General features: G+C 38.2%; 1 protein-coding gene and 1 long non-coding RNA gene across 2 annotated transcripts in view; one reads left to right on the top strand and one right to left on the bottom strand.

Moving 5' to 3' along the window:
* Positions 1-168: 168 nt before the first annotated feature.
* On the bottom strand, positions 169-1,598 carry LOC311275797. The gene is made up of 3 exons (XR_014624983.1): positions 1,413-1,598; positions 1,090-1,130; positions 169-946 (listed from the first exon to the last, which is right to left on the bottom strand). It is a non-coding gene; the product is annotated as an uncharacterized lncRNA (long non-coding RNA).
* Positions 1,599-3,936: 2,338 nt separating this feature from the next.
* The window catches only part of arhgdig (Rho GDP dissociation inhibitor (GDI) gamma), a 29,485-nt gene continuing 20,229 nt past the window's right edge, over positions 3,937-13,192 (top strand). The window contains exon 1 of the mRNA XM_084413611.1: positions 3,937-4,741. The gene's annotated coding sequence lies outside the window, so the exon portion shown is untranslated. The remainder of the gene's footprint in view (positions 4,742-13,192) is intronic.

Raw genomic sequence — 13,192 nt, 5'->3', positions numbered from 1 at the left:
TTTGTGAAAATTGCTAACGACCTTGTCAGACGTTGGGTTGTAACAGATATCAAATGTAATTTAGCACTGATTATGTTTTACCCTGTTAATCCTTATGAAGAAGTCATTTAGAAAAATGAGAAAAGAGACTATACATAAACGAATTAGAAGAAAGCAATTTGATGGCAGAGGATTTATTGTGAACTACTAATCATTAACAAGGTCAATGGGAGTCATACGATTCTTGCAGCAACGATTTTCCATGCTTAATTTCCACATTTCTTGTTCATGTTTCAGATACTTGAGAAAAAAGCAGACTATGTCTACATCAAATCTTTATTGGAACATAATTAACAACACAGATAAGGTTTTGTGTTTTAAATTAAGCCAAACATGAAAACTAAATTTGCTAACAATGGTCTAAAACACTGATACCATATGACAGATGAAGTGATGTGAACAGCCAATAACTTATAAGGCCTTTCCTCTCTGAGAGCACCTACTGGAAAATAAATAAATATATATATATATATATATATATATATAGAACTATAGCACAAATAAAAACAGGTGGTGCCACAGACTGTATTGTATTTTGGTTATGTGCAGTAGAAAATAAACAGATTGGAAAGAAATTCCATATTGTTTTTCTGGACTGTCACCTTTCTATCATCCAAAACATCATAAACCTATTTCCTTCTACATCTGAATAGTCACTATTAAATGAATCATGCATTCATAGGCTGGTGGGTTGGCATCTATAACTCAGCTGTTTGCAACAGAGTATAAAGGCAGTGGAGGTGTTCATTTGCAGCACCCCTCATTTGGGATCCAGAGGTGGAGCTAGTCTACTAAACAAGTCCAGGTGATACATCTTCCTGTAGTCCGTCTCAAATAATACCATACTGGACGAGCTTGCGCAACTCCAGATGGCTAAACGCTTCCCATGGGCGCACCACAGTGATGTCTGTGCATGAAAGAAATTGGCAGATGAAGCACTGTGATGAGCCAGACAGTGAGCAAAATCAGTTTGCAAGAGTAATGGGTTTATCATAACACAACACAGTAATTTGAACACTACAAAAGCAACGTTCCAAGGGCTGTACTCACCAGTGCCAAGACCCTCCATTCCTGGGATCTCATCACCAAATCTAATGGAAGGAGAGAAGAAATGAATCCCAAAGTTAAGTCTATTTCCTTATATAATGTTAAAAACAAAGATTCCAAAAGGGAGTTTTCACAGAACCATTTAGTTTTAAAATAACCATTATTTTTTCTTAGTGTGAAGAACATTTTTAAAATACAAAGAAGCTTTTTACACTGTTAAGAACCTTTTGAGGAATGAAAAGGTTCTGTGGGTGTTAAAGGTTCTTCATGGGACCATAGATGCCCATTAGGAACCTTTCAAGTAGATTTGAATTTTGTCTACTCACCCCTTGACTCCCTTTTTGGGAGGTTTGCTTTTGAATTGTCTAGTCACTCTCTATTTAAGTTTAGGGGGTCCTCTTCTGGGTGTTGTTGGTCCTACTCTTGTTGGGATGGGTGAGTCACTGAGACCGTCACAGCTATTCCCCAAGCTCATCTCATACACCATGTCCGTTTCCAAAAAATCAGGCTCTTATGTGGGCTCTAGTGTTTGCAGATGACTTCTCGTTCAATGTCAGTCTCTCTCCTTGTGGTCGGCTTAAATACACTCAGGCTGATTTGTGTTTGCGTCAATGGGTCAACAACAAAGGCTGACAGATTGGCGCAGTGACACAGAAGCAATTTGTCCCAGGTAAACTCGAGCAAAGGGCCAGGATTACTCCTCGGATTCTGAAAACACAAACTGGCCTTCGTTTGAGAAATCTTTCTGAATGGTCTACTCGCATACTTAAGTTCACCTGGAGAGTCTGTCATGGTAGAGAGAACATATTTTTCATTCATGGCATATGAGGAAATGAATGAAAACTAAATCTTAAGGCATGTGCACTCACAAGCATTCAGATATTGACAACAACTTTGATATGACATGTTTCAAAGAAACTTCTAAAGATCTCTTCAAAGTGAGTTGCATATAGTAATTCTTAAATAAAATGTGACTTTTAATCAAATATCAAATATCTCTGAGGAATGTCAGCATTGACTTTCCTCAGGAAATAACAAAGTTGAGAATAAACAATGACTTTATGTCAAAGTAGCATAAATAGAACAATGACACTGAAAATATGAATCTGAATTCTTTTTTAATAATAATTGAATTCAATAATTTATTCATTTTATCAAATAGTTATGTTCTTTCTATCTATTTATCTATCTATCCCTCCATCCATCAATACCATAATAATTCATTTTGAAATGGTTATTGTTGCCCCACAGTATTCAACACTACATTAAAGTGAGATAGACAACAGTATTATCTACACTTCATATGACACTGACGCTCAGTGTGGCGTAAGCTATGTTGAAAGACTAATGTACTTAAGGTTAAGTCCCTGACATTGTGAGTGATGTTGAGCAGTGAGCACCATTAAGAAGATCTTGTCACACAGAGACAGACAGATGTCAAATGTAGAACTGGGATATGACAGTCATGTGGCTGTGAGCCTTAATACAATTGAGAAAGAACACCTGCTTCTTTCAGAGAAGAGGAATTCAGGCCAACAGGTAAAATATCATCTCATGCAGCCTTTTCCGAGAACTGATGCAACAATAAAAAAGGGCAGAAGGAAAAAGAGACCTCAAAGTCCTCCATTTCCAGTTCACAGTGTGATCTGAGTCTCTTTGAAAGTTAGCTTCACTCTGAATTACCCACCATTCCCTGCAGGCATAGCTCCTAAAGTGTAGTTCGAAGATCCAGAGAGCCTTCTGTGGCAATGCCATAAAACTGAGAAAGCATAACTTACCTCGGTCTCAAATCAGTACCTGATTGTATTTCTGTGTTCTTTTTATTTTATGTTAAATATGATTTAAGAGAGTAAGGATTGAAATAATACAAACAGATATTAAACACTAATCCAGCTGGGGAAATGTAATTCAACTTTTAAACAGAAGAGGGTGGTAAGAATCTTAATAAAAGCTGAAGCAATGAAATTTTCTAATAAAGAACAGTGGTTTACCAGGGGCCTCAGCAATCTCACAAGGAGCCCAAAGCTTACTATAGTATTAAATCTAACTCAATTAAAATGCTGCTATAAAAGCCTTTTTAAACAATCTATGCAAACTGACATCATATACACAGCTGAGATCTCATTCAGACCATTTAATTCATACAATTTCAGACCACTGCAAAGTTGGTTTGTGCAGAAAAGATTTGAATATTGGACAATGAGGGGCCTTGGAATCCAAAAGACTGAGAAATGCTGGTATTCTTTTCTAGAAGACAAAAACAGGAATGACTGATTGATAAAAGCTGTGGCCTGTAGCAACTTCTTCAGCATTCCTTCTCTACACAGAACTCCATTAATCCCTCCTCTAGACCAGTGGTTCTCAATCCTGGTCTTGGGGACCCACAGCTCTGCACATTTTATATGTCTCCTTTATCTGACACACCCAGTTCAGTTCATAGAGCTCTTTCCTAACGAGCTGATGATCTGATTCAGGTGTGTTAAATGAGGGAGACATACAAACTGTGCAGAGCTGTGGGTCCCCAGGACCAGGATTGAGAACCACTGCTCTAGACTACTGTAATGCAAATCCAGCAATACAGGATCTGTCACAATCTTATGCAAAGACTACAAGCATAAAAATCATAAAAAAATAAAATAAAATAAAAATGCTACTAGGAAGTAGGCTATGACCAAATCGTGACTAGAAAAAAGTCTAATGCAATAACTGACCAATTTTAACTGTCCAAATTTATTGTGTTATGCTATACATCTAACACATATAGGCTACATGGCGCAACAAATGCATATAGGCTGTTTATCATAATTTAATAATCGCAATATTTTACATTTAGGCTATTCAGCTTCTGTAGATATATTAAGACATGTATTCACTTTGTATTAAATTCAATTCTATCCTAAGCAAATTGCATTCAAATTGTATTAAAGTCACATTTAACGTTATGTGACATTTTGAAACACGTTCCTCACTACAGAGAAAAGGCGCAGCTGTTTGCAGCAGGCATTGTTTTACAGAAACGTCGAAAATCCTGTCGAGGAATTTACAGACATGTTGAGACAAAGATGTTATATAGCCTATTTTAGCAGATGAGTTTGAGTAGCCTACAAGGCATCTTGAGGAGCTCATAGATTGTGGCGCAGAGACGCTGCACACTGGAATGTGCAGATTGACACTGCTCTGTCTTTCTTCATTTTCAAAAGAGTTCCTATGGTCATTAATATCTTGCAACGGCTAATACGGAACATAGTTGTACATCGGAATTTTAAAGAAAAGTTTGATAAATCTAGGCTATTTGATTACACAGTATCAGATTCACAAAGCTAACGTTGCAGTAGGCTAGTTTGCTTTGCAGCACGTGCAACAACAGAGATTTGTCACGCTCACTCATGCTTGTCTTGTGATACTGTTTCGACATTTTACATACTTTTGCCATTTTTAGCAATGTGATATTCTTTTGCAAGTAGCTACAAACATAAATAGCGATATTTACAAAACCGTAAAACAATTTTAAAGTACTGGGCTGGTGTTTCTCTTAACAGCTGTGTGTTAGTGTGAGGCGTAGAGTTGTGATTGGCAAACTCTATTTCCTGGTACGCACATGATCTGAACACTCTTGAACATCCGCATCTACAGTTCTGCAAGACGAGACAAGGCGGTAAGACACTTTTACTTTATTACTTTACTATCTAACTTTGTTTTCACTGTTAGAACCGTTTTGTTTCGCTGTAGAAATGATACAAAGATGTATACAATGCAAACTAAATTCATACTGATATTTTAAAGCTGGCTGCTAAATTGTTATTTTTTTATTTAATTTTTTTTAAACATTTTTTGGAAGTAATGATTATATAGGTGATCTTTGTGATTTTTATTTTCTGAGTGACATTCTGAAATGGAAATCCTGTCTTGGACTGTAGTCGGTTTAGAGTAACTTGCAGATTTAAACTTTATTCTCAAGATTTCAATTCACACAGTTCAAATTTATATGATTTAACTTCATTTTGACAGGAATGTTTGCTACTGAATGATATTAATATCTGGCTATGATGATACTTTTGTGCATTTATAATCTCACTTATGCCATAGTAGCGCCTGCCCCCATCCTCTAACTTTCGATGTACTTTTTTGGTAAAGTCGTATGCAACCACATCCTCTTTTAACGTAAGACCAAACTAAGATCCTGTTCTGACTGGCTCCTCTGGCCTCTATACTCCACAGACACCTTACTGCCATCCTTTATCACTTTATAAGTATGAATATAAAATATTAGCAGAATGAGCAAATCATCAGACTTTTATATGTTATGTGAGAGATGATGTAGCCTACAGTACAGATAGTCTGACATTATCACAATTCTTTTTCCAGATGTATCACCCTAGAGGGGTTTATTTTGGAATTATGATTAGTGACTGTACCATATTGTTATGCTGCAATGGCCTCAATGGCCAATCAGACACATAGCCTAGCCTATATGTTGAGCGCGTGAACACAATGGTCAATCAGAGGTGTTTAAGAATCCGCTGTCCGCTCAACAGTGACTTGGTACCAAATTTGGTACTTTTGACAACACTCGATCTAAGTGGTTACATGCTTACTAAATAAAACATAATAGCCTACCTTTTTACTAATGTGCTTAAAGGTCTTAACACGCTTCAACCCAGATAATGGCTGTTCACAGCTATATTTTTAATTGAAATAATTTTATTAGCTTACTTGTGATAATTTTTCAGAAATATTTGAGCTCTGAATGTTGCAATTGACCAATAAGAATCAAGAATTCCAGAAAGCTGTGTATTAAAAAAGTTATTAAAATTAGCACATCACCAAGACATGTCAAAATCTCACCTATTTTATTTCATTTAAATTGTCGTAAATATCTCTTTTTGCCATTTGAGTATAAGACCATGGGTAATTTTACTTGTGCATGAATGAGAAAGTTGATTTAAAGTGCTGGTGAATCACTTTTATTCTCTTAGTTTTCAAAAAAACACATCTTTTACACATACTCGCATAGCAAGTGCTATATATGATGGTGTTGTTGAGTGTCTTTATAGCCAAACTGGGATGCTTTCATCAGCACGAGAAGGTGTATTGCTATTTTATTGCAGCCTCTGGAGAATTCAGATGTGATTTGCTTTTCTTTTGAAAGCTCATTTTGCGTTGACATGGTTTAAGGGGCTGTAAAATGATTGGAAAATTCTTGCGATACCTTTTAGCCTCATATTGATGAGTGTAGTAGATGACATACGTCAAGGTGCATCACTGAGCTGATAAATGGCCCTTAAAAAAGCTAGCGTGGAAATGATTTTCGAAGATCTGAACAGCTAGCCTAACTCTCTTTTTTCCACACAAATAAACAAGTTTAGCCACTCGAGAAGCAGCCGAAAATATCACAATGCCTGACAAATCCGTAAAGAGGAAGCTGTGTATATTAACTGGCAGACCTCGATAAACAAGATCTCTGTCTATTGATCAAGATACCTTTTTCACTTCCTTCTTGAGGTGTTTGTTGTTCAGGCCTAGGCTTCCGCAGAACTTCCTGAGCTAGTGGAACAGATCTGAATTGCAAGTGAATGAGATTCAGAACAAGCCACGAGAGGAACCATTCAGAAGTGTTTAAATTAATTTAACTTTGTTGAGCAAAGTTAGATCCAATTTGTGAGCACATTCAGACAATATATGACAAGCTCCATTTTAAAAGAATGCCAGTGATGTAGACCGATTGGTTGAAATTAGAAGCTTGCTCTTGTTACTTCCTGTTTGTGCAACAGTTTCCAGATAAGTGAAGAGAGAATTTTTTTTTTTTTTTTTTGAAAGTGTGCATGCATGCATGACTTTATCGTTAGTCTTTTAGGATGTTTTTGTTGGTTTCTTTTTTTTCTCCTAGTAAGATAAAGCAGCCCCCTCAAAAGTTTTTTGATATCTTGACAGAAGTAGTCATTGGAAATCACAGGCCGCCAGATACCAGCAGTATTGTGCTTTCAGCTTAGGGTAGTTTGATAGTTCTGTTATGTAATTTGTCAAATTCCTTTTCATAGCTGCTTGGTTTTAACAACTGGCAGTCAGTCTGAACTCGAATCCCAGATTGTGCTAGCACAATGTGAAGCCTACTCTGTCGGATAGAATAACCACAAATGAGATCTCTTTCATTTCTCAATTCTTTCTTCTAGACAGGAAACAGTTTACATGGAGAGCAATTTGAGACTTAAAGTTGGCATGAAACAGAAGTTGCGATAGTCTTTTCTTCCATTTTGTGATGTATATCTGAGTGAAATGGCTTCAATCAATGCCTATGGGGAATTGATTGGATGGTAGGATGGTAGGGATGTTACTATTGGTTAATCAATGTGTGTGTGTGTGTGTGTGTGTGTGTTAGGGGTGGATGGAGTTTTCCCCTCCTTTCCACCTCGCTTTTAAATCGCTTATGAATGCCTGTGCGGCATTATGTGGCAATTCGGGGGCGGCAGTTGCTTGAATGCAAAATATTGTACAAAATATTGCCAAATAGGCGTTTTACATTTCGCTTTGAAACCAAATCTTCCGCCATCGTCTTGTGAGTCAGCTTGCCTCACTCGTCACGTGATATATGAAATCTGACTCCTGCTGCTGATCTGTGCTGTGACTTTCGTTTTGCTCATGCTGAATTGAGCAGACACGTTCAGTTTTTAAGTGTAGTGTCTGTTCTCTAACTGAACTAAAATAATTGTATTACTATAAAAAAATCAAAACGACAGTGGTGCCGCGGTGGGCAAGTGATGTAATCGGTGTGTGGTTGAACACGTGCAACACCGACTATTGCAGCAAGCCTATTGGATGGTTTTGGTGACCGTTCGTCCTGCCCTCGCACCAGTAAACACATCTTCAGAGAAGAGGTGTCAATGCAAGAGGGAGGGGAAGTTTTTAATTTGATTATGAGGACAATTTAAAATAATGTCCATGGATAAATATAATTTATAATAAATACTGCAATATTCCATAAAAAAACGAAAGAAAATAAAATAATCATTTTTGAATTCATGGTGAAGTTCCCCCTACTTCTTTTCTCCTGAGATAAAAACCCCTGTAATCTCACATGTGTCTCTGCAAGTTTGGAGTCACATATTCTGCTTAGATTTACCAAAATACATTTTCAATCAGCTGTCAGAGATTTTAATATGAAAGCAAACATTTCTCATCAAATTCTTCTAATTATAAGGGTGGTATTAGTGAATAAAGCTAAAATTCTTTAATTAGTTGAATGCTGTAGTTATCAGACGTTTGTGTTATATTTTTTCTTTTGCACTGGCACTTCAGTCTCACGCCTCCATCTGCTCTATTGACATGTCAATCTGCACATCTAAATTTCTTTTGGCTCTGCACGAGAATGAATAATTAACTTCCTATGATTATGATACTTCTAAGTACATGTAATGTCGCCTTTGTGCTAAGTAAACCTAATTTATAAAATGGATAGACTCTAAATTCTGATTGGATTGGATGAGCCACATTCATTGCCGTTTTGCATGACCATCGTGACTCATTGCTTCATTATACTAAATATAAATACTACTTCAGATGCGATCCAATGTGTCTTTACCTAGTTTACACATCAGATCATGTGCTGTGTGTGCCATAGCTCTGCACCAGACATGCAGTGAGATGCCATAATTGGTCGGCGCACATAAACCAATGTCCTTACAAGTCTCTTGAAAAAGGCTTTGGCATTGCAGCACCCCTTAGCAAGATGCTACCAACGACAGAGCATCAAGGCCGTGTGAAATGCAGAGGCACGCCCAGTGTAACCTCCGACAGGTTCCTCTGACAGGACCATGACCCTTGAGAGAGATGACTGAATGACGTGATGGAGAACTACAAACTGATAGAAAGTCATCGTTGACCAGGGGGGTGAAAACAGTCTGCCCAGCATGTTGTCCCTGAAAGAGAGAGAAAGAGAGAGAAACAGAGAGAGAGGGGGGAGATAAATGGGGAAACAATATGATAGTTGATATAAAATGGGGGATGGTAAGAATAATAAGTGTCTCTAGAGAGCAGAAATGTGAAGACAGAGAAATAGAACAGGGAATAAAGAGAACGGTGGGGAAAGGATACTGTGTGTGTGTGAGAGAGAGAGAGAGAGAGAGAGAAAGAGGATGAGATCATCGCAGTCTCCTGTCTAATGAGTGATGGGGTTGGGAGGCGTGCTGAACTGAGGCGGAGGGTTTGCTTCTCATGCCGGTGGAATCAATAGCGTCTGCAGACCGGAATACCGTTCCCACATTACCGCCTCATTGCCAACACTTCAGCCACAGCCGGTCTTCCAGCACGGATTACACACAGATCATTTGTGCATTCGTTCACTCCCTTACTTTCTTTCTCTGTCTCTTACATACTGTCTCTCTACTAGCTCTCCCTCTCTCTCTCTCTCTCTCTCTCTAGCCAACCCACACCCAGTGCTTCTGTATCTTGGGTTTTTTTGTGGCGGTAGAAGGGATGCTGCTGTGAATTCTTTTTTCTTTTTTTAAATGTGTTTTAGACACAGATTTTTCTGTATCACGGGAGGTGTGCTTTCTTGATTTTTTTTCTGATTTTTTTGGGGGAAACCTTGTGGAAAAGAGCTTACTCACAATGTTGGGCTTGGATGTTTGTGAATTTGGTGGACAGTTTCTTGAACTGCTCTGGTTAACCGTTTGCTACAGAGGTGAGGATGCATTTATGTTGTCTATTGTGAGATAAAAATGTTGAAAAGTTGAAAAGAATGTACTGAAATTAACTTGAGAATGCAGTTTAAATGCTCTTCAAACTCCACAGAAAGACCTCAGATGATCTGCCAATCTAATAGACCAGCCCTAAACCTTCAGCTGAAGTAGTTTAAAGCTTATTGTGAATGGCGTTTATAAGTTGCAATGTATCCTAAAACCTATTTACATTTCAAACAGATTTTTTTAAAAGTCATACCGAATGGCCATTTTGTGTGACGACTTCCTTTGTGGAAATAGACATTTTTATAGTTGCCATGTGATGCAGTTAAAACAAGTGAAGGTGGATTGATCAATATGTATTGATCGATCGGTTGTTGCTCTCACAACATTGCTTTGTGTGTGTGATCATCATGTTGCTTGTAATTACAAGACACAGATGTTGTTGATTCAGGGCTTCACTCTGCAGAGCTTCTGCTTACTGACACCAATCCAGTGTTCCTCACTCCCACTTTACCTCTTTATCTGTCTTCCACTCTCTTAGTGTCTCCATTCACTTTGAAATCTTGGAAGTAATGATGTATGACAAATGAACACCTGCCTTTATGTGTAAAGTGGAGAGTAAATGTACATATGTGTGTGTGGGATGGGTTACATTGATATTGTTATCTCAGATTCCTATACAGTATGTGGCTTCTCCATTAGCATTCCTATTAATCTCAATGGCAGTTGCTCAGATGACGCAGAGCCCCCTGGAAGTATGTGATTTTGCTCACGGGTGTTCAGTTTTGCAGGTGTTTTGAGGCAGATATCTGACTAATCACTCTAGAGACAGGAAACATAAAGTCAACTTAACTTAAATTTAAGTACCCCAAAAAACAAATCTGCCACTGGTAAAACATTTACTATAATATAATTAAATATAAATTATAATTTTTTTGCAACCATATGCATATGGTGTAGTTACAACATGTACCAACAGGGGTGAATGAAGCCATGCTAACCAGCTAATCCCAACCTGATCTCACGAGAAATTGTTTTACAAAGTTGGAAATTTGTATGATGTGAAAAGGAAGCCTGAACCTGCACCCCTAAACCTAGCCTTCAGCGGGGCATTAGCAGATTGTATGTAAAATAATTACGAATTGTCACAAGACTGTTGGATAAAACTTGATCCCTTTTATCTGACTCAAATCCGTAAAAAAAAAAAAGTGTAGTCTGAATGTCAAAATAGCTCATGAAATCATATTAAATCCATATGTGCTTTGAAATTTGATCAAAATCTGATATTTTGGAATGTGCCTTTGATAATCCGGACATTGGCTCTGTCCCAGATGGCACACTTCATAGCACTTACGGTCTTGTAGACTTACAGTGGCCGCTGTGTGCACGTAATCATGAAGTCCATGAGACCGTAGGGTATCCCATTCGTCATTTTAAGTTTCAGAAGGGTGCTTGCGGTGCTTCATGCTTTTGCCTGAAGCGAGATCCACAGCAGACTTATGCCCGCGAGTCAAAACGGCGTTCCATCGCGAAGGTGCGAACTCATAGGAAGATCGTGAGTGTTTAGGGTGCCATTTAGGGCAGGGCATTTGACAGCACTGATTTGTGTGCAGTGTGAACAAAGCCAGAGTGGTTTGAGGCAAGGTGATTCCAGTGGAATCAATGGTGTTTAGAGAAGGCCCACAAAAGCGGGCTCCAAGGGACGGACCGGTGCACGGGGTTCTCAGCTCTCTCTCTGCCGGACTGCAGGTGCTGACACGCTAAGACCCCCTGTGGCCCAGCAGAGCTGCATCACGACTCAAGCCTCAGCTGCTGCTGCGTTGTGATGGATGGCTGCACGTCAGAGACCTGACACATTTTTAAAGGAGTAAATCAATTAGATTGCATGTAGGAGAAACAGAGATTTCAAAAAGCTGATGTGTTTGTGCTCCCTGTAGGGATAGGCCATATGTATGAGGAGGATCACATGCATCATTGCACTACATGCAGTCAGGTGTTTAGCTCTGTTTTCTCACATTGCAGATGCTGTTTGATTAACAATCCTGAGAATTTCAATGTGTCATTCATCCCCCGTATTATGTGCACTAATACTTATTTTAATGTTTTTAAATTTATACTTATTCTTTTAAGTTTTTGACTATATTTAGATCTATGTTTTCATTTATAGTAGTCTAGTACTGTTTTAGTGTATCTTGTGAGTATTTAATCTGTGTGTTCAGCCATATTCTAGATTAGAATACATGTATTCCTGCTGCATTGTTTCAGTATATTACAGCCAAAACCTTCTGTGATGGTGTCAAATGGCTTGCAGTGTTCTGTCTCTAAAACCGTTGAATTGTGCAGATTTCCGGCCTGCTGTGGTTTTTGTTTGTCACTTACTTAAAGGATCAGAGTTTACTGATATGAATCACTCTCAACTCTGCTCTCAGGTTGATTAGCAGAGACTTTGACGTTGTAAAAGTAGTTAAAAAAGTGGAGGATGTGAGGGTTTCAGAACAGTTAAATTAAAAGTGTTAATATACGGGCAGTATGAAGTCACAGCAGCTGCTGAATTGGCTTTCATTTTAGAGCAAACAGCTCATAAGTGCAGGCAAAATATTCCGAGTTTTTTTTTTTTTTTTTTTTACTATAACACGCCATACTTTGAAACATAAATGAAAAAAACAACAGAGCCGCTAGCTATGTTTCCATCCAAAGTTGCGAATTTAACTTTTGCTCAAAATTGTAAAATCGCATAAAACATTTGCAAATAAAGCAGCATTTCAAGAGAACAAAATCGTCACTTTAGGGGAAATTGGCGCAAAATATCTGTAATATAAATGGAAGTTTCTGCAATCGGGGATGGACCTATGTTTTTTTCCCCCTACATCGTAAATGTATTGCGTAGGGATGGGACGGTATGAAAATTTCATATCACGATAATAGTGACCAAAATTATCGTGATTATCAATATTATCACAGTTTTGTTAAAGGTTGTATCAGCGATTTCAGGCCCAAACATAAATGATCACATTCATCTAATCTTTCCTAACGATCCGCTAGCTGCCCGCCCCATAAGCAGGCCGTCAAAAAACCGCGTCTCTGTAGGCAGCCTAGGCTCTGAGATCTGCACACAAAAACAATTGGTTTCACCAACCACTCAAAACCAAAACAAAGTGTTCCAACCAATCACCGACAGGGGTGGGTGTTGTGAGGTTTTCGCGTGCAGCCGTTCAAAAATAACTGATGCTCACACTGAAAACATTTCAACAAGTTTTATATTTGAAAATCAACAAACAACAAATAAAACAGGCAGATCTATGCACTTTTTTAAGCAAGAATATTTTGTGGCATTTCCTTCCTTAAAATGACGTCGTCAATAACAACGCATTATAACACAGCGCACATGTATCACAACGGACGCGCACGCGCACGCGCTCTCTCGTTTC

The sequence above is a fragment of the Rutilus rutilus genome, assembly GCF_951802725.1.
Source record: "Rutilus rutilus genome assembly, chromosome: 1".
NCBI lineage: Eukaryota > Metazoa > Chordata > Actinopteri > Cypriniformes > Leuciscidae > Rutilus > Rutilus rutilus.
The sequence above is the reverse complement of the archived record's forward strand: the minus strand, read 5'-3'. Positions and strand labels throughout refer to the sequence as shown.